This window comes from Typopeltis vanoorti, chromosome 7 (genome assembly GCF_054136105.1).
Source record: "Typopeltis vanoorti isolate ZY-2024b chromosome 7, IOZ_Tvanoo_1.0, whole genome shotgun sequence".
Classification (NCBI taxonomy): Eukaryota; Metazoa; Arthropoda; class Arachnida; order Uropygi; family Thelyphonidae; genus Typopeltis; species Typopeltis vanoorti.
The window spans coordinates 74,970,048-74,996,027 of record NC_143555.1 but is presented as its reverse complement, the minus strand read 5'-3'; the positions used below and the strand labels follow the sequence as shown (position 1 = coordinate 74,996,027).

General features: G+C 37.1%; 1 protein-coding gene across 1 annotated transcript in view; it reads right to left on the bottom strand.

The window, feature by feature from the left end:
• LOC150104787 (uncharacterized) overlaps window positions 1-25,980 on the bottom strand; it is a 162,516-nt gene that overhangs the window by 17,037 nt on the left and 119,499 nt on the right. Inside the window, exon 2 of the mRNA XM_090395352.1 lies at window positions 20,576-20,694. The gene's annotated coding sequence lies outside the window, so the exon portion shown is untranslated. The remainder of the gene's footprint in view (window positions 1-20,575; window positions 20,695-25,980) is intronic.

Sequence of the window (25,980 nt, the reverse complement as noted above, 5' to 3'; positions counted from 1 at the left end):
TCACCTCAATGTCTCGGCAATGCTTAACTAGTAGACATATAGGGGATTCACGATCCTAATCTCCAGGCTTACACGTACATGAATCAAAGTATTGGTACTTGTCTTGTTCAAATTTATATCTCTTCTTCCCTTAAAAATAGGATAATTCACATAAAACATCTTGACATCAACATGTCAGATCATAATCCAGTTCTACTTAAGTTCCACTGCATGAAACAAGTAAAGATCATTTCTGGACCATGGAGACTTCCACCAAATTTTCTGTTCCATCTTTACGACCAAATTCCAGACCCACTGTTCAACCTGGAATAATGTCAACTGGAATTGGGATATGTCATTAAAATTCAAACAAGCAGAAAAACAAAATATGATGGAATGGGGAAAAGAACAGGCTTTCCTCAAAAGAAAAAAGTTAAAAGATCTGTATACAGAGAGAGAGAGAAGCTAGTTCATACCAACACAATGTTATAGAATGTAGCAACACCATTAGAAACATCAAGTAAAGAGATAGAAGTGGAAAGGCAAAAACAGGTAGAAGACAGAAATTTTTAAATAAGAATATAACAGCACTTAGGTGATTGTTCTTCAGGTGAATTCATCAACAGACAATTCACTAAATTCTGCAAAGAAAGGACTATCGCTCAAATCTGCATTGATGATGAAGATATGTGAAAGTACTAGTGGTGGTAGTCGGCAGTAGATGGAGTTGGTGTTGGGTGATGAAAGTTGGTGGAGTAGTGACACGCAGAGTTGTAGAGTAGATGCCCTCTCTCGACGAGTCCTTGGACTCCCTGGAGGTGTGATGTAATAATAATAATAATATTAATAATAATATGTCCACTACGCAAGACATCCTTGACTCCATTCAAAAGCACCACAAAAATCGAAAGTCAATTGAACTGTTGGAAATTATAACTCTTGAAACATTAATAGCTTTCTTGTTCACATCCAAGATGGGCTTGACAGACCCATTACAGCATCTGAAGTTAACACAGCCTATAAAGAATACCAGACAGGAAAATCCCTAGGACCTGATGGTCTAGGGAGAAAACTTTGCTGCCAGGCCTGGGATTTTATTCTTCCCATTCTAGTTATACTAATTAATTTGCTTTCTCTTGTCAGGACATATACCAAGTGAATTTGAAGCAAGCCATACCGTACTCATTCCAAAACCTAATAGAGATCAAACCTTAATCAGCAGCTGGAGGGGAAGTTTTCTCAGCTGCTGATTTGCAAACACAGAGTACTCGCTTTCCTTGGACAAAGAAATGGCTCTCATCTGAGAATATGACCTCTTTTCACTTCTTAACAGTCCAATCTTTGTACAATTTTGTCCACTGGAACCTCTTTTTCTGCATAGCCTTTGTCAACATTGGTTTCATTTTTGGTTTGTGGGCCTCCCTGTTTTCAGCAATCTTTGATGGACTGTCATATCAGAAACATGAGAAAATGGTACCTGTCTCCCTAAACCTCTTCAAAATTGCATTAACATTACCCAAACCAACACCACACTCATTGGCAATTTGTCTTTGAGTCATGAATGTGTGATCAAAAAGAGTACATACTTTTGAATGCTTTCTTGGAAATGTATCCATTTTATAGCTACACAAAATGAATAAACTATGAATGTCAACTTGTTTACACTATTAATAAACATTGTAACCTAACCCAACATAATAGTGAACCCAACCAAAATAGTGAACTAAAACCAAAACTGAAAATAGTAAACCAAAATCAAAACTGAAAATAGTAAACAGAAACCAAAACTGAAAATAGTAAACAAAAACCCAAAACTTGATGAAAATTCAGCTAATTTGTTTGCTACTGTAGAGCACTGCCTACAGCGGGATAGTTGTTCGGTAACTTTGATAGCAAAAAAGTGTCAGCCTTGGGGAGAACCTTGATCTTGATGATATAGCTGAGATAGTGAGAAGTATATAGATAGTGAGAAGTATTCCCACTGACTTGAAACACTCAGCTAAACAAACTTTTCAATAAATACCGGAAGGTGTGCTCCGAAATATAGGTTTAGAGATCTTTTAACAGATGTTCACATTTCAAAAATGCATCTCTTATTAACATTTCTAAATGGATCAAATGGCCCAAAGTTTAAACAATGTCTATGAAGACCACATTATGTGTCGGAAAGAAGATCATTGCATTCTAATTAGCAGAAGAGTGTAATTATTTTCTCCATCAAAGACGGTCAGACCAATAGGTCGATAATTGTTTCCGTGGGTTGAATATCAATGCCTGGTTTAAGGATGGCAATGATTACAGACTTATGCCAAAAATTTGGACTCTTCCTCTGTAAGGATTCTGTTTTATAGTAAAAGAGAGAGAGAGAGAGAGAGAGATCCGTGGAATATAATGGAAGAGGTTTTATCATCTCAAAATGGATGTTGTCAGGACTAACTGCACTGGGGTTCTGACAATAAAAGAGATCTTTATAGTTCCTTCTTGATGAACAGCTTGTCATATGGCTAAAGCACATTGGCAGAAAAATTCAGCAGCTGTTTCTCTTGTTCCTCTTTCAATATTTAAAAATTCAGGTTGATATGAAGTTGTTGTTGTTGAGCTCTAGCAAAATTTTCTCCTAAAGCATCTGCAATAGCTTTGGGATGCAACTACAGCTTCACTGTGTCCCAAGATAGAAAGACAATGTGTTCTATATTTACCTTTCGTTTTCTGTATTTTATGCCATACAGTTTTTGCATGAGTTGGGCTGAATTGACAATGATATAAATTGGATGGAAGATTGTTTTTGACTCTATAAAGTCTCAGACAATATGCTTTGACATGAGCATGTTTAAAAGCTATTAGATTTGATGTCATAGGATATCCATGAAACATACCCATGATCTGTCTTTTTTGGCTGCTTCTGGGTATCACCATGGCTTTGGACACAGTGGAAATCAGCATGATGTTTGTGGGTGATGTTCTCTGGACAATACAATCTGTGACATACTTCACTACTTCAATAGGCATTGGACTGACTACTTCAGCATTAAATTTTGCAAATTAAGAAAAGCATTCCAATAAGCCTGCTCCATTTTTTACATGGGCATTCATGCAGAATACCACTCCTGTGAAGACAGTACAAATAACAGGAAAATGATTGCTTCCATATTTTCGTTAATCTCCTACATGGGCAGAGGGAAAATGTCGGGGGAGTGAGATCTCTTGTAGAATACATCAACTCTATTATTAAAAAGGAAAAGATTATGATTGTCGAATACTCAACAATCATGATCTTTTCATGATGTTGTATCCCTCTACATGAGAATCCTCTTTTAAAAAAAAAATTGAATGTGCATAAGCCATGTCTCTGGATCCTCTAAATAAATGGCCCATCTATGGACAGCATGGAAGCATCCACTTCCCTTCAGGAAGATAGAAGGTAATATACTGTGTGCCTAGAGGGAATTGAATTTAGCATCCTAGATATTTTTCCAGAACAGATGATGGATACTGGTCATCCACAATTCTCAAGGAAGAAATAATTCAAGACTAATGAAAACAAAACCTCTCAACATAGGGAGCCAGATATCACCAAAAAGAAATTATGAAAATTCCTATAATGATTTGCATTACAGGAATTTTCGTGGATGACATCAAGGTTCTTTTGTCGATTCGGTTGGTTTATGAATCATTGGCACAAGGACAGTGAAGGTCATACTGTACCTTATCAAATTTAGTGGTACGTAGGGTATTAATAAATAAACAAAAACTAAGCTAAGTGATGCAGTATTTACATATAAATAATAGTTATAATCAAATGGTTGAAAAATTAATTCTTTGTAAAAAAAAGTTAAAATATCATGTATTTGTTTGTCTGAAAACATCTTCCTGAGTGTATATATGGCTCAGCTAGATAGGTAAAAATTTCATTACTATCTCATCTGAAGTGCTTAGTGGATCAACAGCCATCAGTAAATATGAATGTGTAAGATGAATCACTTGTGAGGAGGCTATCAAGAACAACTTCCTCACTTCTGTTTTTTCCAAGCTGACAAGACCACCAATGCTTAACTTCAGGCTTAATATCATGTAACAAGTTTGTCGGTGCTTCCTGCCACTGGGCAATTAATTATCTTTATTATTATTAATTTCCTGACCTCCATGGCATCACAAGACTCATCATGGGAGGTTAACACCAGTCTACAGTCTATCATACCACTCCTTAAAATCATTAACAGTTTGCAAGTTCACTACCCCTCTCGGATGATACGTTCCATGCTCCTGCCACTCTCCATGCAAAAAACTTACTTCTTACAATTTTACTCACCATTTTCTTTTGCAACTTTTAAATGGCCCCAAGAATGGCCCCTTATCCTTACACCTTCCCCTCGTTCTACCATATGAAAAATCTCCTCTGTTAACATGATAACAATTCAACTCAAATGTCTCAATCATATCCCATTCTTTGCCTTCTATCCACCAAACTCTGCAGTCCACATGCCCTGTTTATCGTCATAATCAACTTTGTACAGCCCTGATCTCATTTTTATCTGTCTCTGCACCATCTCCAAGGTTATATCGATTTGAAATCCCTGAGACCAGATCTGAGCAGAGAAATCCAGATGTGGTTTGATCAAAGCTTTATACAATGAGACCAGAATACTTATCTCTAGTGATCAAGGTTCTCCTCAACAATGCGATTCTCTGAGATGCCTCCGCAATCTCTATAATATATCCTGGAACTTCAAACATCTACCCATAATCAACCCAAAATCCCTTGCTTCCTCTACTTCTTCCAGTATAATTCCACTAAGTGAGTATGAAGCATCCCATCAGCAGATCCCAAATTTTAAAACTTTACATTTAGTTGCATTAAACTGACATCCCCATTCATTTACCCACCTTTCTAGCTTATTCAAATGTTAAAAAGCCAATAGTCTAGAGACTGTATACAGTACATGGAAAATGTATGACCTGAATCTAGTAGCTACACTGCACTGTTTTGAAACTGCAGTTTCGTTTTCCTTAATTCCAATGTGGCAGGGAATCCAGCACAACCGAACATCAAACTTAAGGGTCTTCATTTTGTACAACAGTTGTAGCACCTCACAAAGTACTGGATTTGGATTATACATAGGAAAAGAGATAGCAAGTAAAGAAATCAATGAGCCTGTATAGATTATATACTTTTAGTAGAGGTTCTCTTTTATATGCACAATTGAAAGTAGAATGGCATGCAAATCTATACAATTACTGCAATCAAGTAAGATTTGGCTGAAGATAGTAAAATCAGGAAGCACAGCTAACAGAGATCTCTGATGTTGAACAATCAGTATAGATGAGCAAGTAATCAGAGTGGGTTGCTCTGTATGCATTAAATAATTGACAGTAGACTGTAGGAAACTTTTGTAGTTGACAAAATGAGAGGTTGCATGATAAAGTTCAAATCTGCCAGGGAGGGGATGTTGTTGTTGTTGTTGTGTTTGGTGTAGGCAATGTTGTCAACATTCATGCTAACAGCTTCCATAGTCTCTTTAACATGCCATGCATACCAAAAGGATGTATGGCAGTCTTATGTCTGTGATATTGAGATTTCCAACAAAGAGAAAAGAGACTATTCCACAGAAGATGCTCTGGAAGAGAATTTATTTATAGGGCATAATTAAGAGACAATTCATTGTTTCTGTAAGTGACAGAGTGGATTCATTTGCTTCAATATAAAGACTCTAAGTGGGCGATGTGCAAAAAGCACCAGTAGCTACCTGTATACCATTATGGATGGGATCCAACCAATGCAGGTTATTCTGTGTTGCTGAACCATAAGCTTCAGACCCATATTCCAGCTTTCAACAGAACCCCATTCAGTAGATAACAGAGTGCAAAGGAGATTCAATGCTGTATTGCACTTTTCTCTTAGTTGATGAATGTGTGAAAAGAATGTAAGTTTTCTATCAAAGATGAGTAAAAAAAGAACTTGACTTATATTACTACTAGATTAAGAGTTTGTCCCATTCTTCATTCAAGATATGTGTGAAGAGTGCATTTTGAGTGGGCAACCTGCAAAAAGCACCAGAAGTGTACACAGACACTTTTTTTTTTCTGCTGAAAAGCTGAACTCATTACCAAGAGCCCATATATCGACACGATCAACTTCTTATTTAAGTTGTCCTTCAATTACCCTGATGTTATGAGAGTGACAATAAATTGTGAAGTTATCAACATATAGTAGCATTGATTCTATATCAGGAAGTTGATCAGTGATTGAGTTAACTTGGTTAACTGACTGATCGATTTGAGGTTTTATGGCACAAGTTCATACTGCACCAGAACATAAGTTACAGCAGTACACAGGGTGTTGATAGGTAAATAAATAAATACTTATAAGGAGATAAATCAGTGAATAATATAAAATATGTGTACAAAGTTATAAGATAAATGAGTAAATAAAATTATATGTACAAAGTTCAGTATCTACGCATAAACAAATCCGTAATCAAATGCCTTTGAATAAATTAATGTTTTGCAAAAATTGAAAAATGCCATGCAATCTGTTAGAGTCTGAGAGTGTACAGAGTTTCTCTCTCTCTCGTGAGAAGCACTTGCATTCCACCAGGATATGACTAGTGGTAAGATAGGTGTTACATTTCCCACACACACATCAGCCCACAGTAAATAAAAACATGTAGGATGATTGACCTAAGTGGAACCCAGCAAGAACTTCCTCTCTTCTGTTCTTCCTAAACTGACCTACCAGTACTTAATTTTCGGCTTAATCCCATGCAATTTGTTAGTCAGTCTTCCTACCAGGAGTATTGCCATTGAACAATTAACTGTGATTTTATAACCTGTGTGTAGTCAGTATAAGGGACCATCAAACAATATGTTGAAAAAGTATGAGCTGATCAATCAGCTGCATCTGCAATGTAATTTCCCTCAATTCCAATGTGACTTAAATCCCTTAAATTCAACACAACCAAACATCAAAATTAAGGGTTTTAATTTTGCGCAAGAGTTTAAGCACCTCACCAAGCACTGGATGTGGAAAATACAACAGAGAGGAGCCAGCATGTAAAGAACACAGAGTGTGTATAAATTATACATTCTTGGTAGTTTTCTTTGATATGCACAAGTATAAGCTGAATGGCATCCATCTCTGCTATATAGTTACTGCAATCGAGCGGAATATGGTTGAAGATTGTAATGTTAGGAAACATCAGCACAGCCAACAGAAATCTCTGATCTTGAACCATCAGTATAGACGGGCAAGATGGGTCTGCTCTATGTGTATTGAACAACTGAAGGTAGAGAGATGAGTGTATGAGACTTCTAGTTGACAAAGTGAGAGGTTGTTGGATTGGGTGCAAGGCTGCCATGGATGAATGCTGTTTTGTTTGGTGCAGAAAATATTGTCAACATGCATGCTAAGAGCATGCATAGCCTGTTTAAATGTGCATACCAAAAGGACAGTCTGATGTGCATGATATAGGGCCTCCCAACATAGGGAAAAGAGACAAGTTCAGGTGGGATGATCTGGAAGGACTTTACTTTTAGTGTATATTTAAGAGACAAATATTTTTGTCTATGTGAGAAGAGGTTCATTTGATTCAACATAAAGGCTCTGAATAGGTTTTGCATGATAAACACTGGTAGCTAATTGGTTACTCTGATTTGCTTCCAACCACTGGAGCATGCTCTCCCTTGGAGAACCGTAAACCTGAGTCCCATAATCAAGTTTTGAACATACAAGTGCACAGTAAATGTGGAGCAAGGAACATCAATCAGCACCCCATTCAGCAGACAATAGTGTGGAGGATGTTGAATGCTTTTTTTGCACTTATTCTGAAGATGACAAAGATGTAGAAAGAAAGCTTTCTACAGGGATAACAGCTTGTTCCATTTTTAAATTAGGATGGGGAGGAGAGCATTTCTAGCAGAAGTGTAAACACGTGTTTTTTTTCATGTCCATGATGAGACAATCAATTGCTTGTTGAAGTTGTCTTTCAATGAACCTCATATTGAAGAAGTGACAGTAAACTCTGAAATCTAGACAGATCTGTGGGAAGAAGCCATTCAGTAACAGTTGATTTTAATAGCAAAGAGGGTCAACACTTCAGACAGCCTTGGGGAACTCCCTCCTGATATGGCCAAGATAAAGTGCTTCACACTTGTACTTGGAACACATGGCTGGATAGAAAGCTCTTAATAAAAACAGGATAGTATACTTTCAGACCAAGATTAAATAGGTCTTTTAATATGCCATATCTCCAAGCTGTGTCAAGGGATATTTCATGTTGACCCATTGAACACTGAACCCATATGTTCTCGTTTCAGTCAAGCATCTCTTATACATGTTTCTAAACAAACCATATGTTCTAAGGTTGATCAGTGTCAACAATCAACATTGTTTCCACACTGTGTATTGGAAAGACGGTTTGTTGCTTTCTAAGTACCAGTAAAGCCTTGCATTTACCATTTTTAATAAGAGATACAAAGACAGCTAGTCAGAACAATGAAATGATAATGGTTGGCCTAGGATGTATCCTTGCCTTGCTTTAGGATAGCAGTGAGAATCGATTTATACCACAAGTCTTGAAACTATTCCTCCATAAATGTTCTATGTATACACCTCCCACCATGTTAGATGATGGGAGGTGTTGTATCATTGCATAATGGATGTCATTATTTTCTCAGCTTAAGAGGATCTCAGAAAGTGTGGTGGTGGCTTTCTTTTTGCATTCTGATATGATATGTGTGTATTTTTCTCATCTTTCCACTTCTGACATGTGCAGGACTATGCTAGATGATATCCCTAAGAGTTTACACATTTAGCTTTCTTGGCAGAGCAAGACTGGTTATCGTGCTCTTTACTACTACATCAGGCACAAGTGGCGGAGTCATGTCAGGCAGTTTGATTATGTCTGTATCTCATCTGAAGCATCTTAGTGGATTAGGGATGTACAGCCAAACAGGAAAACTGAGATACCCTGCTTTAATAGATACTGGAGGCTTAGGCGTATCAAAAATTTAAGGATCTGGCTGGAACAAAATAACTATCCCTATAGATCAGGATGTGCCTCATACCTGTTATTCCCTGATCTTTCACTCTGAACATCATCAAATCAGGAACTAGAAGATCCCATCCCGAGATAACTCCTCTACAGAAATTGAGTATTTCATGGGGTGCGTCTGTTATTGGTAATCCGCCCGCTGATGTAGCTCTGGGTAGTTTTTTTGTAATGTTCTTGACATGTGGTTTCTATGAGGATATCGCCAGAATGCAATTTCTTAACTGTTTTGGGAGAACCTGCTATTGGCTTTTCACCTGTTGAAGGGATGATTAGAAAAACTGATACAGTGGTACTAATAGCACGTCTTTTGTTCTTCTGTTATTTAAAGGTGTATCAATACTTGGTTGGGACTTTGTTAGGGTCCTTGAAATGACTGAAAATAAAGGATTCATGCTTGAGTGGTTTTTGTTCAGCACCAGAGCTTCTCACCCAGGACCACCTATCTTGATGAAGTAGCCTGGAAGACAGGATAGCAAAAAAGACTCACAAGAAATAGAGCAAAGAATAAATGAAGTGAAGAAAAACAGGAAAAATGAAAAGGACCAGTACCAGATCACTAGGAGATCACCTCCACTACAAATGTGTCACATATGGAGGGGAGTAAACTTGGATAGCCAAATGTGTCACATTTAGAACAGCCTTAGAACACCCGGTTGTTGATTATATGACCAAGATAGCATACTTCTCACTCTGATTTAGAATGCTCATCTAGACAGAAACTTTTTAAGAAATACAGGAAGATGTCCTCTAAGATCTAGGTTATATTAGTCATTTAATATGCCATATCTCTAGGCAATGCCATAAGCTTTTGATGTCAAAAAATACTAAAACCAGTTCTAGCTTCATGAATGTGTCTTTTATACAAGTTTTTAAATGTACCCAATAGTCCAAGTTGAAGAATGTCTACGTCCACATTGTGTATTGCTCTTCCTTGCAAGCTGTAGTGCACCCAGGATTTAATCATGGGAGGGGCGAGTTGAGTAGACGATTTGAGAAGACACACTATGCATCGCATACAACCTATGACTGAGTATATGCAATGATTGCTAATTCATAAGTAGTATAGAAATAAAAGACACGATACAACATAAATTTTTAAAAAATTAATTTTAATTAGGAAAAAAATTTGGGGAAATTTTCTAGTGTTTTTTTTTTCTCCTTTATCTTGGGGGATTACCCCCCCTGGATGTGCCACTGCTTGCAAGTATTCTGGTGTATATTGAGAGAAGGCAATCCACAGAAGATGACTGAAGATGGTTTATCATTTCATAATGGATGTCATCAGACCCTACTGCACTAGACCCTACTGCATCAGACCTCCTTAGCAAATAACCGATTGTATGGCTCAAGCCGGCTCTCTTGTTTCTCTTTCAATATTTAAAACTCAGGAGGATGTGAAGCTATTGCTGAGATTCTGGAAAATTTTCTTCCAAAATGTATGGAATAACTTTGGGATAAGCAAAAATGCATTTATGGTCAAAGATATACGAACAGTATGTTCTGTATCTACTTTCATTTTCCAGATTTTATCCCATATAATTTTTGCACTGGTGGTTTGAGTATTTGATGATGCTAAATTGGATTCAGAATTGTTTGTGACTCTGATGTTTCACATAAAATACACCTCTCACTCTGTGTCGATCTTTTTTGGCTGCCTGGCATTCTTAGTTTCACTGAGGATTTGGACAGATTGGAAATCAAGATGAACTTTTTGGAAATGAGGCAGTTTCTGCCTGGATAGTGACAGTGTTAAACTGTGAATGAAATTGTTTTGAATGTTTTTATTCTTCATTCACATTTAACATAATCTACCATATACTAAGCAAGACTTGTTTAAATATTAATTGTTAGTCCCTTGCTTAAGATTTATTATTCCTGTATTATCCTTGAAGTTTATCATCTATTATTTAATTATATAATTTTAATGTATATTATACTATTGAAAGGACTCTGTAGTAAATAACATTTATCTTATTACTTTATTCCTTCAATAATATTATGAGGAATTCTATGTATATAACTTTTATGTGCCTTATATAAACTGTAACATATATTTTAGTATTATTTGTAAATGAAATGAAAGAGAAATTAAGTAACTATAATATTTTTATTATTATTTTTCATTACTCAGTGTAAAGGTATAACCTTATGTAATGCTAATGCTTATGTTTATGTTCTGTTTTGATCGTTGCCATGGAGATAGAAATAAAATAGAACGTGCGAGCATAGAGCATGAGCTTTGATAATTGGGAGAAGAGAAATTAATGAGTTGGACGAAGGAACAAGTTTTTAGGTGGGAAGAAGGAAGGCATATAAGCAAGAGGTAAAAGTAAACAAGGACACTGAAGGGCAGGGAATTCAAGGGAGTAGTATTCAGAAGTGTACGGAGACGATGAAAAAACTTATAGATTGCTGAGAGTAAAGTCAGTGGTGGCAGTAATAGGAATTTAGTGCCGTAATAGGATAACTAAAAGACCGGAAGATTAATAGATTCAGAATAAATCCACTAAGTTTTAGAATTACTACGTATTCCTATATCGCTTTAAAGAAGGATTGTACTAAGCTCAACTTGGAATAATTATTCTGCCCTATAGTAAGCCCGTCAAGAACTGTGTGGCACGATAAATAATAATTCAGTTATCTCCTTGAAGAATTCCTTTGAATAGTGTTCCATCAGAGTAATAAGTGAATATAAGTTTAAAATGTGCTCACATTGAATCTGATGTGCTAAGGATTAATCCTGGTAAGAACAGTCCTATTTTATTTTATGTCAGTGTAAACGTTTAAGTGATAATTCCGTCTCGAATATCCTAACATTTACTGTGGCATTTCACTGAATTCAGCCGAAGTTAGAAGTTGAAAATAACTCCCCTTGAAGCAATAACTGCCGCGATTAATAATGTTATAAGTGCTTGCTAAGTGTTAAATATAGAATGTAAATGAGTGATACCAGCAAATTCAATTAGTATTGATCAGCATGAACAATCTTAGTTATTGAGAGAACTGTTAATTTTGTATCTGAAGATTTGAAGTCTAATTTAATATGAATATTTTGACCTGAAGAACTAAGTTAATTGTATTATCTTATTTTAGGAGTTAAGTTTATGTATTTGTCATATAACCTTATATTAACTGTTTTGTTTTATTGATTTCAATGTTGTGTGTGCCTGATTCTTTTTCATTGCACCGTTCATAAAAAGTTCGAACCTTGCGGGAGCCCTAAGTGAAAAATATTAAATTCGGCCTGTATGAATAAGGAGACTGCTAAGTTAATTGAAGATTGATTCTACTATTTTACATAGACTAATCTAAATATAAGGTGGTGCAGTATAAATATAAATTTCCCTATATTTTGATTAGTAATCAACCAGCAATTAACTGATTTTATTAAGAACAACATTATAACAAGACGGCGGACCATATAGACAAGGATGATGTTCCAACAACAGCCTCATTGATAGGTGTTTCACTGACACTATGTGAATTAAATTTTGCAAGATGGGATAAAGTATTCCAGTCAGCCTAACCCATTTTCTATATGGGCATCCATGTAGAAGAACATGGTTCATGTGAAGACATTGTACAAATAACAGGAAAATTATTACATACATAGGCATTGTCTTCAACATCACAAAAATTTTGCTACTCTTTTGGCACTGTGTACTTTAACGATTTTGGGAGAATCAGGGCTTATCTTTGTCAGGTTTATATTTATGAAATGATTTTGGGATGTATGGATGATGAGTATCCATCTCTTTCTCTAGTAAAATATTCAATGCATCCAATGTCAAAGTCAGTTGGCAACTTTAATTTACTTTCAGTGGATACCAAAGTTATCCTTGCAATAATTTTTTGACAAGTGGGTTCTCATCGAACATAACGATTTTTGGAGCTGTTTCTGGATGAGACTGTATGTCAAGCAATTGATGTGCTGAACAGAAAAGCACTCTGATCATCAAGTTCAGGTGTGGTAAAATTATCAAATGGTGGAATAGAATAGAAATTGACATTTTCTTCGCTGCCACCTTCTCAGCATAAGACGATCTCAGAACAGGTATAGTGGCAGCTAACTTCCTTTTTGCATCTTGATATGATATATTTTGATCTGTTTTCATTTTTTTCTACCATATTTTTCAATAGAAAACATGCACATTTTCTATACAAAAAAGTCTAAATTCATTAAAAATGAACATGCGCGGTATACATTTGAAAGGTATGAGAGGCAAATCAAATGTAATAACAAAACTAAGGTAGAAGTATTATTTAATATTTATTGAACATTACACTATTCAAATCCAAAAAATTCTTCATCAGACTCAATATTGAAAGAATCAATTGTGTTAAAAATTTCGTTTGGTATTTCTTCATCTTCATAATCATTGTCACCGGACACCTCTGCATTCCTTTGTGCTTTAATGAAACCATTTCTAACACAGTTTTCACTTACAGCAGCCCAACTTTCTACAATCCACGTAACTATATCTTTATATGACGTTCTTTTCATCTGTCATTTTGTTATATTCATGCATGCCACTCATCATCCAGTCTAATTTGCAGGCTAAGTCTTCCCACTTAGCCCGCAAATTGTCTTTGAATGGTTTATTTACTAAAAGATCAAGGGGGTTGGAATTTTTTTGTTAAACCACCTGGAATGATGGACAATTTGGAATACTTACAATTGTTTTAACTTCTGCTGTCATGTGTGCCCTACATGAATCCAACACTAACAAAGATTTTGGGTTGAAAAATTACATTTTTCTCGTCCGCCACACATTCTCCAACCAAAAAATCATAACCTTGGAATTTATCCAACCTATATTATTAGCAGCAGCAATAATATCTTTGGAATCACAACCTGTTGGAACAGTCTTTCTTTTGAAAATCACTATTGGTGACAGTTTGGAACCATCTGCAGTTATACAGAGAACCACAGTAAAGTTAGACCTTTCGTGCCCTGTTGTAGCAACTGAAACCTCTCTTGCTCCCTTCAGATTCACAGTCCCAGAACTAGGCATGTCAAAACATACGGGAACCTCATCCACATTACCAAAGTGACAAGCATCAACCCCACACAAGTTTTCTCTCAGAAACAAACGAAATTTAGGTACTTTCGCTTCCCAGTCACATGGCAAATTTTGTCCACCAATAGTGGAGGAGTGCACACTTAAATTGTTTCTCTTCATAAATCCAAAAATCCAAGATGTGTAGGCCTTGAAATCCTTTATATTATCATTTTGAGCAATTCTTTCAATTCCTGCAACACACGGACAGTAGATATTCTCATATCTTTAGCTCTTTCACTAACAACCCAATCAAACAGTTTTTTTTCCTATGGTTGGTCACAAGCACCTTCTAAACTTCATAGCACATTTCCTCGTATGTAAACATTTCAGAACTGTTTCAGCCTTTCGCCATTCACGAACACCACTTTCTCCAACACTAAACAATCTACCAGCTTCACAATTCCCTTTTTTCCTTTGCTACTTCTACCGCTTCAAGCTTGAACTGCGCGGTGCAGGATTTTCTCTGAGAAGTACTTCTGTCTTCCATGGGTGATTCAGATCTAATAACAAAATATAAACAAATAATGATTTACTTTATGAAATATTTTAAAACAGATGTATGGTATATTCGACCACTGCTACTAGCAACACACGTGCTTTAAAGAATTCCTCCGTCCACTGTTTGTACTTCCAACTCTACCGCTAGTTGGCACATGCACATTATCTATACATCAAAAGGAGTGATGAAAATGTTGGAGGTTCTCATCATCTATCAAAAAATACAGTATTTCTTTTTCATCATTCTACTTCTGATGAACATGAGTAAGCTGTGTGATCTCCCTGAGAGATTGCACATTTAGCATTCTTTGCAGAGCAAGATCTGTAACCAAGATCCTTACTACCACATCCAGCACAGATGATAGAAACAGGATAGGCAGTTGGGAATGCAAATTTTTCTGAAATTTAAAGAACCTTAGATGGATGTACAGTCTATGCTTTCACATATGTTGGAGGCTAAGGTGCATCAAAAATAAGGATGAGGATCCTGGTCAGAACCAAGTGGCCATCTCTCCATATCACGATATGCTTCGCACCTGCCATTCCCTTTTCTTTGAGCTCTGAACATATCTTTTCATCAGGAACATCGAGAAGATCCCATTCTGATATCACTCTCCAAGAATTGTGTGTTTTATGAGGTATTACTGTTGGAAGTTTATTTTCCACTTGGTAAGACAATAATAAATTTAGTTTAATCCTTTATTCAAGTGTAAGCAAACTAAGTTTGCACCTGAAGTATCTTCAGGACTGAGCCAACTCATAGTAAAGGTGGACCAAGCTCCCATCACTCCTTGTTTCAGTATCTCCCATAATGCAAACAACATCTCCTTGCGGACATGTATAATACTAAGCATTAAGGAAAGGGCCACTACCCAGACCGGTTTCAACCTCTATTGAAGTCCCGTCAGTCAGAGCCAGACCCAGAAGTGGTGATACCAAGGCAGAAGCAATGGCGAGGACATATTTACTTAAATGAATTGCCAAAAGGTTGACTGCCTTATTAATTCATTACTCTGGATTTAGAGAAAGATGTTGGAACTTTATTTTCCAATTGGTTAAACTATAATAAATTTAGTTTAATCCTTTATCCAAGTGTAAGCAAACAAAGTTTGCGCCTGAAGTATCTTCAGTACTGAAGCAACTCGTAGTAAAGGAGGACCAAGCTCGCATCACTCCTTGTCTCAGTTCTCCAATAATGCAAAGCACATCTCCTTGCGGACATGAATAATGCTATGCATTAAGGAAAGGGCCACTACCCAGACCAGTGTTGACCTTTATTGAGGTCTCGTCAGTCGGAGCCAGACCCAGAAGTGGTGATACTAAGGCAGAAGCAATGGCGAGGTCATATTTACTTAAACAAATTGCCAAAAGGTTTACCACCTTATTAATTCATTACTCTGGATTTAGAAAAAGATGTTGGAAGTTTATTTTCCAATTGGTTAGACTATAATAAATTAAGTTTAATCCTTTATCCAAGTGTAAGCAAACAAAGTTTGCGCCTGAAGTATCTTCAGGACTGAGGCAACTCATAGTAAGTATGGTTCAAGCTCTCATCACTCCTTGTCTCAATATCTCCCATAATGCAAAGCACATCTCCTTGCAGACATGTATAATGCTATGCATTAAGGAAAAGGCCACTACCCAGACCGGTTTCGACCTTTATTGAGGTCTCGTCAGTGGGAGCCAGACCCAGAAGTGGTGATACTAGGACAGAAGCAATGGAGAGATCATATTTACTTATACGAGTTGCCAAAAGGTGTACCACCTTATTATTAAATTACTCTGGATTTAGAGAAAGATGTTGGAAGTTTATTTTCCAATTGGTTAGACTATAATAAATTAAGTTTAATCCTTTATCCAAGTGTAAGCAAACAAAGCTTGCGCCTGAAATATCTTCAGGACTGAGCCAACTTGTAGTAAAGGTGGACCACGCTCGCATCACTCCTTGTTTCAGTATCTTCCATAATGCAAAGCACATCTCCTTGTGGACATGTATAATGCTATGCATTAAGGAAAAGGCCACTACCCAGACTGGTTTAAACCTTCATTGAAGTCTCGTCAGTGGGAGCCAGATCCAGAAGTGGTGATACTAAGGCAGAAGCAATGGAGAGGTCATATTTACTTAAACAAATTGCCAAAAGGTTTACCACCTTATTAATTCATTACTCTGGATTTAGAGAAAGATGTTGGAAGTTTATTTTCCAATTGGTTAGACTATAATAAATTTAGTTTAATCCTTTATCCAAGTGTAAGCAAACAAAGTTTGCGCCTGAAGTATCTTCAGGACTGAGGCAACTCGTAGTAAGGGTGAATCAAGCTCTCATCACTCCTTGTCTCAATATCTCCCATAATGCAAAGTACATCTCCCTGCGGACATGTATAATGCTATGCATTAAGGAAAGGGTCACAACCCAGACTGGTTTTGACATTTATTGAGGTCTCGCCAGTGGGAGCCAGTGTTATACCCCGATAAGTTGGAACATAAAATATTTCAACTTATCTTTGTATGACAGAGCGAAAACACAACAAGAAACATTATAACATGCTTGTCTCTGAGTATTAAAATAATGTATTGTAAATATATCCAATATTTCATACTATGAGAAACAAATAAGTATGCATTTTGTACCACTCACAAATTAGTTAAATAATAATGGTAGTGTAGACCTGTAGCAAAGTTTAATAGAGCATTGTGTACTAAGAGATATAGAATGTTAGCACAAGTTCAAGATGGGGGGGGGGGGGGCGAAGTCCAAAGGTCACAGAGCAGCAACATGAAGGAGCAGTTCATCCCTAAGCAATCGCGTACCGTCAGCACGTGGGATATAGTGGCTGAGAAAGCTGGACGCCATGACGTGAGCCCACATAAGTGCGTTGGGTAAACATCGCGGAATGCAAGAATTGCCGAGAAAGAAGGGTGAAAATATAAGGGTCTAGCACCTCTGAAAAAAGGCTTTTTGTTCCTGGATCTCCTGGTGTTTGTCTCGCGGTGTCGTGAGCACGTGACGGGTGGTAGTGCCTCCATTCCGGAGAGTTTCGATAGAGGCAGCGGCAGAACTAGATGTAGCATCTCCACGGAAGGAATAAGCCCGGCCATCCAGAGAAAGCCAGATTGGAGCACATGGACATTTCGTCTAAGGAGAGCCAGATTCCAGTAGACCTTTGACGCGATGCAGAACCAAGGATAGATAAGTAAACTTTATTTGTATTTTGCTGATTGTGAATGAAAGATTTGTGCCACATTGTAAAAGCAGAGGAAGGAACATTAATGAAATTAATTAGGACTGAACTGCTGTGATCTAGAGAGGGTTACCTTAAAGTTTATTGTCACCTATTGTGATAGAGTTACATAATATGTTCTAGGAGGTTAAGAATATGTTTAAAGTAAGGAATTGTTTTCAATGAAGGAATTGTAAAAGACATAAATGCTATCTTGTGTGGTTTGATTGAGCTACTAAAGAAATTAGAGAGATATTGTGATAATCATGCATGATTAAGGTATAAAAAAGAGACACCTTTGGAAGATCAAAAAAAAAGTGAAGGCATGAGACAGGAACAGGTCATTTTGCCAAAAACCATAATAGGAAGAAAAATAAAATTTTCATGTTTCTCTTTTTGGATTGCATTAAATTTATTATCTTGTTCAAATTTCATGAATGTAATGTATCAAGTTATTTACAAATTTTTAAGATTTAAAAGTCATACAATAAAACTGCAAGAAAAAGTCCCAGTGATAATCTACCAGTTTGAAATCCAAAAATAAAAATGACATATTCTAGATTATCAGAGATGGAAAGAAGTTGCATGAGGTATATAGGGCTCAGCCTAGGAAAGGGACTAGTATTGTAAAGAAAAAAAAAATCAGAATATGAGAGGAGACTGGTGCTGCAATCCAAGAAGAATCCCAAGGAGTTTTTTTGAACACTTTATTAGTGTTCCATCCTGGTAGAGCAGACTTTATTCCTAGAAGGATAATGAGTAATAAAGTGTTAGAAGTGAAGGAAGAGGATGTATTCTGAATACTGTGTATGCTAAATGCTAATAAGGTAGGTTGCCTGGATGGAATTTCACTATGCGTTTTAAAGGAATGTGCTATGGAACTGACTGTGCCATTAACTTGGCTGTTTATTGAAAGTCTTGCCATGGGACAGGTTCTTGGAGAATGGAAGGAGGATAAGATAGGACCATTTGACATAAATGTGGTGGTAAAATGGAAATATCAAACTATAGGCCTGTTTGTATTTCTTCTGCAGATGTTAAGATTTTGGAGAAAATAGTAAGAACTCATATACAGACTTGGGCAGATGATGGCAATATTATTTATACAGGCCAGCATGAATTTGTTAAAGAGCACTCTTATTTTAGTAATCTGGTAATCTTTTACAACAGTGTAACAAGAGCAGTGGATGAGGGCAAAGCATACACTCATTTAATTTATTTTATTTATTTTGTGACACATGAGACGTTGATTTTTATGTTGCATCATATGGGTTTGGACAAGTTAGTGGATTGGTAACTGGCTCTCTGATAGATATTAGAGTTGTTATGGGGAACGGGGGGGGGGGGGCAGCATCAGGAAGGGAAGGTTACAAGGGGGTTCTGCAGGGTTCAGTACTAGGACCAATTACTGGTCGATCTTGATGGCAATGATATCATCACAGGACTACAGGGAGATGGTCAGTTGTTTGCAGATGAAGCTTGGGAGGTTTATTAGTAAGCATGCTGATGTTTTTGCTTTTCAAGAGGATTTGAATAAGCTGGAAATATGGGAAAACAAATAGGATGTCAGTTTAATAGAACAAAATTTTTTTTATGTTGAGCCCATGAGAGATTGGGTGATATCTATAGTACATTAGTACTGTATATGGGTAGTGGGTTGGGAAAGGAGGAACTTGTTTACATTTGATTTAAAGGACTGTATATTGCATTCCTTGGTAAACACATCAGGGAGAAGATTGTTCCACAATACAGCAGTAACAGGGATGAAGGAGAAGGAAAAGAAACTTGTTCTGTGGGTTTCAAGAAGTGCACTGTAAAAGATGTTGAGCAGCAGCTGCATGTATTCCAAATGGACTTAGTACTAAGTGGGGAAATTATTGATGCTATTTCATTAAATGTAAGGTTTTAAAATTTCAGATCCACAGGTGGGATGCACCCTACTCACTTGGAATTATACTGGAAGAAGTGGAGGAAGCAAGGGATCTTGGGATGATTATGGATAGAGATCTGAAGTTTGAGAAGATGCTGCAATGGTTGAAGACATCTCAGAGATTTGCTGCAATGTTGAGGAGGACACTGACCAAGAGAGATAAGCATGTGTGCTGGTCCCATTGTGTAAAGCTCTAATCACACACACACACATCTGATCTGGTCACCAGGATTTCAACGTGATGAAGTAACCTTGGAGAGGGCACAGAGACGGATAACAAAAATTATATCAGAATCGTACAATGTTGATTATGAGGAAAGATGGAAGGCATGCAGAATGCAGTTTGATGGATATGATCGAGACATTTAAGCTGTTGAATGTTATTATCATGTTAACAGTCAGAAGATTTTTCATATGGTAAAATGAGGGGAAAGGAGCAAAGACAAGGGGCCACCCTGTAAGTTGCAAAAGAGAGAGTGGTGAGTAAAATTGTAAGAAGTGAGTTTTTGGCATGGAGAACAGTAGAAGCATGGAATGTATTGTCTGAGAGTGTGGCGAACATGCAGACAGTGGATGAGTTTAAGAAGCAGTTGTAAGATAGACTGTGTTGACCTCCCATGATGAGTCTTGTGACTCCCTTGAGGTCAGGAAAGTAATAATAATAATAATAATAAACCATCTCATGTTAATGTAAGTTATGGGTAACTCATGCGAATGTCAAATAGAAAGAAACAGATTATTTCAGTGATATCTGAATTGATCTAAATGCTATTTAAATAATTTATAGAGTTTTCAATTTTTATGTGATTTATTAATATATAATAATTGCTACTTACCCTATGAACTTAGAATCAACTTCTATTACAAAATAAACAATAATCTGAAGATACCACTGTCTTCCTTAACATTGCTGACTTCATGTAACGTGTTAATGAAGTCTGTTAACCACAGGTCTCTATAAAAAAAAAATAATAAAAAATAAAATAAAATAAAAAAGTTATATCTGAACTAAAGGTTGTTGCTATGTAACAGCTAATATCTTTGAAGATGTTAAACGTCTCAACTTATGAAAAAATACATCCTTAGATAAATCATTCAATGTTATTCAGTAAATCAGTTAAAATTTAAGCTACTAAAATAAAGATAAAAATTAAATAAAATTCTGGAAATGCTCTGTGAGTTTGGCTCAAATCCAACAGTTTGATGATACACAAAGCACACACTGCAATCCAATGCTTCCAAGCAATAGTATGTCCAACACAAATCTTTTTATCCTAGAAATGCCTTCTGAAGTGACTCATTATTCACTCTCCTTTTTTTAATGCTAGCTTTTGTTTCTTTATGTAGAAGTATGCTAATTTGTAAAATAACATGGAATATGTAATATAACAAGAAAAAATAATATTTTGAGAGTAAATTTTTTTTTAAAGTTCATTTGACCCACTTTTTGTTCCAAATAACAAATATGGCAGTCAACAATAAAATAAAATTTCATTAAAATGAAATACTTTTTTTTTTTTTGCAAAATTCACAGATTTACTTCTTGATTTCTGCCATCAGAACTTCCAATTGTTTTATAGCAAACTGTTATTTTGCCAAGAAATAAAAATGCTGATTCATCCTTTATAAACTATACTATTATTTATACACCACATGTGTGTGCATGTGTGTGTGTGTAAATATATATATATACTGTTAATTTGTGCAAGAGAACAACTTATCACATCAGGAATGCACTTCCAGAGGATATCAATTGTGAGCTAAATTCTAATCAGTGAAGTAATCACTGATTAGAATTTAGCTCACAGTGGCAGTGTTCTGTTTATAATTATAAGCCTTTCAAGAAAACAGGATAACAATAAGAGTCTAAACTGCATTAAATGATCCAGAGGGATTACAATCTGGCATGGAGAATGAAACCAATTTTTTTTCTTATGCAGATCTCACCCATGAAAGGTTTTTTCTAAACCTTTTGTACATTGGTATCATAAGCAGGTTAAGGATTTTTTTTTCTATTTTTATTAATTTTATATAGTTTTTATATATATTCACTTATTTTTCAAAAACATCGAACTTTTTCAAGCCACTCCTCCAATAAGCAGCATGGTGGTGGTAGTCTCACACTGGTTATGATGTTCATTACCTACCTAAAGACAGTCACAAGCACCCATGCCCATGGCTGGATTCGAACCCACAACTTGCTAGATACACTAACCACTCAAGCCAACCAGGTAGCATGTGTGAATAAGAATACCACAAGACTGAATGCTGTTTCCTATAATTGACAATATCAATACATAAACAATAGAAAATAAGAAAGAATATGATAAAATAGAAGACAAAAATGTTCCATGGTTTGCTGCCACAAGAACACGAAAGGTCATACTGTACCAAATAAGAAATAGCAATAAAGAGATAATTAGTAAATAATGTTATGGATAAAATGCAAATAAAAAGAAAAAGAAAAGTTAAGCAATGCAGTATCTACACATAAAAAGAATTTATAATCAGATGTTTTTGTATGAATTAAATCTTTGTAAAAAGTCAAAAATGTCATGAAGTTTGTCCAAGTCTGTAAGATCTGTCTGAGCATGTATGGCTTGGCCAGATTAGTAAAAATGCATTCCTCTCTCATGGTAAGTGCGGCACTCTGTGACAAATGAAGACTAGTGTTGCATTTTCTGCACATAGGTGGATCATCGGCGCTCAGTAAATAAGAACATGCAGAAGCCAGCAAAATCTTCCTTTCTATGTTGATTACACTGCCAAATGCTTCATTTTAGGTTAATCTTGTGTAATTTATCACTGCCTCTTGCCATTATGACTGCCATTGGGTAATTAATATAGATGATGAGGTGGGGGAGATTGAGACAGCCTTCCCATGTCCCCCCCCCCCCCCTCACCAATAGTGCTACTCTTGTGGTGCATTGTTAGTGCTTCAGACACAAGAAGCTGCAGAAATGTAATGCTGGTAACATGAAGCTAATGTCTCAAAATCAGGCATCCAAAGGTATCAAGCCTCTTGGACCACTTGCAGCAACAATGATAAAAACACAACTAAAAAAAAAAACTCCATGCCAGCTCGATCATCACCCGGAATAACAAGGATCGTGTTGCTTGTTTGGGAAGAAGGTAAGCTTCGAAAAATATGTTACAGTCTCCTAAACAACACTCTCTCTCAAGATTTGTTCCTTAAACATAGAAACACTATCTAAATCCAAAGCCATCAGAAAAATAGCCAAAGACAAAATGATTGACCTCCTGGCTCTCCAGGAAACCCACGTGCCTGACACAGCTCTCAACAGACTAAAGATCTGCCATCCTAAGTATGGCCAGGCAACCTACATCCAGTCTAGTCTAGTCTCAAGGAAATAACCCAACATGTGCCTGAAACAGAATACTCCATAGGTATTAAAATTCAAAATACCACTATCTACAACGTCTGCAAACCACCATTGCAATCCTGGCCTGACCAGATGGACCGGCTGCCACCTCACCCTGCTATCTATGCTGGTGACTTCAACTCTCATCACACCATATGGGGCTATTCCTCTAACAACCAGGATGGTGATAATCTAGTTAACTGGATAGACACATACAATCTGTATTTGATCTACGATGCCAAGCAAGAAGGCACTCTTTACTCAGCCAGATGGAACAAAACCTACCCCTCCACCACCAATCTGTGCATAGTCTCTAAAGACTCTGAAGATCACCCAATCACCAGTGGAACACCAATCGCTACATGGAACCTTTGCAGACCCAACTGGAATATATTTGAAAAACAAATTGAGCAAATCATTACAGCAATACCACCCACCCCTAATTACTATCCCATATTTGTCAAATTAATCAAAACTGCAGCCAACGCCTCTATTCTTAGAGGCTACCGAAAACAATACATCCCATGTTGGAGTGGATACCGGGGAATTTTTAGCCAAATATGAAAAAACTGAAGACCCAACTATTGCTAACCAGCTCATAGCAATGCTTCACAAAAACAGAAAGGAAAGATGGATCTCAACCATCCATGAACTTAATTTCACCAAATCTAGCCAGAAAAGCAGGTCACTTCTGAGAAAATTAGTGGGGGGGGGGGGGGGGCAGAACCAACAGCATACAACCCACCAGAAATAACTCCTGATTAAATGGCTAATCATTACTGAAAACCTCCAAGATAAGTCCCAGCTCTACCAGGAAAATAACTGTGCAATCTTCCATCAGAAAAAAAAATCTGAAGATGGCCTCCGAGTTTCCCGAACTTGTACAGCCAGTTTCTCTTGAAGAGGTGCAGGAAGCCTTAAAACTCACCAAGAATGGCAAGGCTGTAGGAGTGGATGGCATTCTCCCAGAGTTTCTAAAACATCTTGGCCAACGAGGTCAAACATGGCTGGCTGCCCTGTGGTGGGAAGCCAAAATAATTGCTGTGCCCAAACCAGGGAACGATCCAAATAACGTCAAAAATCTATGACCTATCTCCTTGCTTTGCTCCACCTTTAAGCTCTTTGAATGAATTCTCCTTAAAAGAAATTCACCACTCATCAAAAGAGCACTCTCGATTGAACAAGCTGGCTTCAGGCCAGGAAGAAGTTGCTGTGACCAGGTCCTGGCCATGACAACTTGGATTGAAGCAGGCTTCCAGAAGAAACTTAAATCTGGAGTTACTATCATTGACCTAACATCAGCTTATGACACAGTCTGGATCAGGGGCCTCCTCCTAAAGCTAAGCAATATCATAAGGTGCAAAACAACTTTCCAGCTTTTTTTGAATCCATTCTCTCCAACGAAAAGATCCAGGTCCATATTGGTGGGAAAAAAGAGCAGGCCCAGATTCTTCCAAAATGGTCTTCCACAGGGCTCTGTGTTATCTCCTTTACTATTTAACATCTACATGTCTGACTTACCACATACCAGCTCAAGCAAATATGTATATGCCAATGATCTTGCTATCCTACACCAGTCTACCTCCTTTGCCAACCTAGAAACAACCTTGAAAACAGACATGAACAACCTGGAGTTGTACTTTACCTGAAGCCAAATCTAATAAAAACTGTGTCCATAGCATTCCACCTGAACAATGTAAAGGTGAATCGAAACCTCAACCTCTCTCTCTCTCTCTGTTACAAAATGGTAGAATATGAGCCTCATCTGAAATACCTTGGAGTGAGCCTGGACAGAAGCCTAACCTATAAAAGGCATAACCTGTCCAACAAAGTTAAAATAAAAAATAATATCATCTCACGGCTTGCTGGAACAACCTGGGGTTGTGGTGCTGATGTCTTAAGGTCGTTTGCACTAGCCCTCGTATTCTCTGAAGCAGAATACTGTGCCCCTGTCTGGGAAAGAATTAAACACACTAACATTATAGACACCCAGCTAAACTCTACCATGCGCACAATTAGTGGGACACTGAGAAGCACCTCTCTCTCCCCTGGCTGCCTGTCTTATCTAACATTGCGCCACTAAATATATGGAGAAGACAAGCCTTGATTAAAGTATTTAACAAAGTAATGAGCAACCCGCTCCTGCCCCTGCACCAGACTCTCATAAATCCATCTAGTATTCGCCTAAAATCAGGAAACCCTTTCTGGTCCATGGACGAACTCTCTTCAGCTGCCTTACCATCCACACCTGACATGTGGAGAGAACAATGGTCCAACAATCTTCAAACAAATGGTTTCCTGGTTGAAGATCCCTTTGCTCCACAGCCTAGTTTTGCCCTTCCTAGGAAGATTTGGTCATCTGTCAACAGGATCAGAACTAACCAGAGCAGATGTGGCTACCTACTGCATAAATGGAGACTATCAGACCACCCGTATTGTAACTGTTTCCCTATGCCCCAGACGATCAATCATATTGTGATTGACTGCCCAAGGTGCCAATTTCATGGTGGTGGTCTCCAGGACATCCACGAGGTGACAGACGAGGCCCTGAATTGGCTTTCTGATCTGGACATTGACCTGTAGCTACTTTTGTCATAAGAATAAATAAATAAATAAAATACAGATGATCTTATAAACTGTTTGTACTCTATATATGGGACTGTCAAACGGAATGTGGAAAAAGTACAAGCTAATCTAGCATCTTCAGTCTCATTTCCTTTAATTTCAACGAGGACAGGAATCCAGCACAATCAAACATTAAAATTAAAGTTCTTCATTTTGTACAATAGTAAAAAGTCACAAAGCACAGGATGTGGATTGTACAAAGAAGACAGATGGATTGTAAAGAACTTAACAAA